Source organism: Echinops telfairi, unplaced genomic scaffold (genome assembly GCF_000313985.2).
Source record: "Echinops telfairi isolate 266 unplaced genomic scaffold, ASM31398v2 ScPeMD7_2;HRSCAF=8, whole genome shotgun sequence".
Classification (NCBI taxonomy): domain Eukaryota; kingdom Metazoa; phylum Chordata; class Mammalia; order Afrosoricida; family Tenrecidae; genus Echinops; species Echinops telfairi.
In genome coordinates this window covers 3,975,266-3,978,463 of record NW_022103898.1, presented here as the reverse complement: position 1 = coordinate 3,978,463, position 3,198 = coordinate 3,975,266, and the positions used below count along the sequence as shown (strand labels likewise).

General features: G+C 60.5%; 1 protein-coding gene across 1 annotated transcript in view; it reads right to left on the bottom strand.

Moving 5' to 3' along the window:
* The window catches only part of CERK (ceramide kinase), a 40,079-nt gene extending 38,772 nt beyond the window's left edge, over positions 1–1,307 (bottom strand). Inside the window, exon 1 of the mRNA XM_030886154.2 lies at positions 1,266–1,307. The gene's annotated coding sequence lies outside the window, so the exon portion shown is untranslated. The remainder of the gene's footprint in view (positions 1–1,265) is intronic.
* Between the last annotated feature and the right edge of the window lie 1,891 nt (positions 1,308–3,198).

Sequence of the window (3,198 nt, the reverse complement as noted above, 5' to 3'; positions counted from 1 at the left end):
CTCTCCAGAGCCCAGTGTGCCCTGGGGCAGGTTGGGTGAGGGGGTGTTTCAGAAGCCCAAGGCCTACGGGGTGTCAGCTGTGGGAGCCCCCACCCAAAAGACCTTTGAGTTGTGCCAGCCCGTGAAGAGGGGACCCATTCTGTGCTGAGGGCCCCAAGGGCACAGCAGAACTTGTAAACCTCTCTGGGTGTGGGTGGGGTGGGGTGGGGACTGAAGTCACCAGGGCGGGTGCCAAGGGGTCAGATAGCCAGACCTGAAGCCCAAAGGAGCTTGGTTCCAGGCTTTGCCCAGTAGTGAGGCAGCCCTGCCCATCCCCTTCTCCCCCAAGTAGGCTTTGGGTTTACCAAGCCCCCCACTGCCCCACACCACACACACATGTGCAAGCCAAGCCAACTTCTGCAATCATCTTTACTCATTTCCATGTCCACTGCCCACCCACCTCCACGGGAGTGCCACAGAGCCCTGGACTTCCCCATACCCGCCCCCAGGAACCCCACACTGCCCAGCACACCAGTTAAACAAGTAATAAACCCTCCCCACCAAAGGAGCCATGGTGTCATGGTTACTTGATGGGCAGCTAATCACAAGGTCGGCAGCTCGCAACTACCAGCCGCTCCACAGGAGAAAGAGGAAGCTGTCTACTCCTGTAAAGAGTGACCGTCTTTCAGCGGCCCACATGGGCAGTGCTACCCAGTCCACCCTCATTGCCATCAAGTCAATGACAGGGTCTCTGGATGGCAGTCAGTCTGTCACCGGAGACGTGGGGCATGTTGTCCACTGCGTTACGGAGGGTGGGAGAGGAGCTGCTCTGTGCAGGTGTCCTGGCTGTGTGCACACTGGGTGCAAGTTGACAGGCTTCTCTTCGGTGCCACCACCCCCAAATTTTGCTTCATAACCGATTGAGACCCTTTTAAAGGAGACCCTCCCTCCATTCGTTACCGTGAAGTCTCTTTGGGCAGGGAGGCCGAGAGTGCCCAGACCAGCAGGTGAGGGCTGCAAGCACCCCCTGCCCTTGACCTGACAGCTGACAGCCACCGGGCCCAGTCCTGCTTGTTCTGGCTCCTGATGGAAGCCTGCCCTGCCTTGTGCCACGAGGCTTTCATAGCAGCGCCCGACGCAGGTGGCTACCTATACAACCTTCCCCTGCTGGCCTCCACCGGTGACTCAACCTCCCTCGGAGCTCAGCACCCACCCTCACCCCTCCTCCTCCTGGCCTTTAGGAAGGAGGGGGTGTGAGTCTCAGCCCCACCCTGGGCAAGCCAGACCTGATCTCCAAGTTCCAGGGGTAGAGAGCCTCCAAGCTTCCAGCTCCGCTGCTCCCTCCCCCAGGCTGCCTGGAGGCTCTGGGAATGAGGATGTGGAATGTCTTTGGAAGCTGCAAGTAGGGGCAGGCAGCTGTGTTGAGGCGGGGCTCAGAACCCCAGTGCTTCCTGCCCGGAGGTACCACCCACCTCCCCTCCCTCATCTCTGCCTTTGTGTCCTCCCTGACTGGCTCCCTCTGTATGTGTGGGGGGTGGGTGGGGAGGACTCCTCTGTTAAGCAATGAATGACACTCCAAATGTCAGGTGCCCTGTAGCCTGAGTAAGGAGTCCTGCTGGCGTAGTGGGTTACATGTTAGGCCGTTAAACTCAAGGTCAGCAGTTCAAAAACCACAAACCGTTCTTTGTGGGGAAAGATGAGGTTTTCTGCTCCCGTAAAGAGTTAACACTCTTAGAAACCCACAGGGCAGTTCTACCCTGTCCTATAGGGTCGCTGTGAGTCAGAGTGGCCACGATGGCAGTGAGTTCCGGTTTGGGGTTTGGGTTTTGAGGACCGGAGAGGACTCAGCCCACCCCACCCTCAGCAAGCTCCATGAAGTCGCCCTGCCTGAGCTTCTCCGTGTGTGTGTGTGTGTGTGTGTGTGTGTGTGTGTGTGTGTGTGTGTGTGTTGGGTGGGTGGGTGAGCAAGGCCTCCTCCATTCTGGGCTCACCATCCACGGGGCTAGCCAGGAATCTCCAGCCCTTCCACCCAGAGAGAGGACTGTGGCCCTAGCATTGCCTGGCAGGATGCCTGGCCTGTGCAGGACAAGGCCTGGGTCAGCTAGGGCCTACCTCTGCCCAGAGTCTCACTTCCGCCTGGCGTTGGCAGGAAATCCTGAAAATCCCACGGACTGCCAGGAGATGACGAATCTGCCTTGAAGACGTGCAACCGGAATGTTCCTGAGAAGCAAAGACGAGAGACTTCATTTTACACACCTGGACGCATGGTCTGGACAGCCCAGTCCGTGGCAGAGGCTGCGTACCCGGCAGAGTGGAGGGCAGTGGAAAAGAGGAAGACCCACCAGGTGGATTGACAACATGGCTGCGACCGTGGGCTCAAATGTAGCACAGTTGTGAGGGAGGGTAGGGTGGGCCCAGGTGGCCTTTTGCGCTGTTCGGTTCTGCATAGGGTTGCTATGGGCCGGGACCGACTCCACAACACCGAACCACCACCACCTCCTCTGCACAGGCTCCACATGGGGCTTCCCTGGCCCCTAAGCTTGTCCTGGCCCCCACGTCTGCTCAGGGCAGGCCTGCCGGTTGGGAAGGGGGTGTGGAGGCGATGTGAGGAGCACCTAGTGTTCAGAAGAGGCCCTTGTTCTTGCCCTTGGGTTGGACGGACGGGAGGGAGGGGGGCAGAAGGGCAGGTTTAGGGTGGGCAGTGGGCCCCCGGCTCCGAGCACTGTGTGGGATGGGGGTGCCATGGAGACTTGCCTGGAGCACCTGCCGTGGTCCCGCTCCTGCTGGGAGCTGATTGTGAAGACAACTACAGGGCAGCCAGTGCCAGCTGGTCAAGAGCCCCGTCAGCTGGGCTGCCCTTCACCACCAGGCACTGCTGCGCACCCCTTCTCTGGTGTCCTGCCTGAGCCCCTCACCTCCTCTTCCACCCTGCCTTCCTGCGCAGCCCCGTCCCTCCACCACATCCAGCTGCAAGTCTACCTGTGACCCCCTAGGGTGTTGCAGCCTCCAGGCCAGGTGGGCACACAGATGCTCACCCGGGCCAGCCCAGCCTGAGCTGGCAGGTAGGTCAGAGGCTGGCTCAGCCCGGCAACCCAAGCCCCACCTCTCAGGCTCTGCCCGGCCACCTGTCCCAGTTCCATGGCCACTCTGCAGGCCTGGGCCTCTGCCGCTGGCCTGACTGCCCTGGGTCAGGAGCCCAGCCAGCTTGGCTAGGCTGGC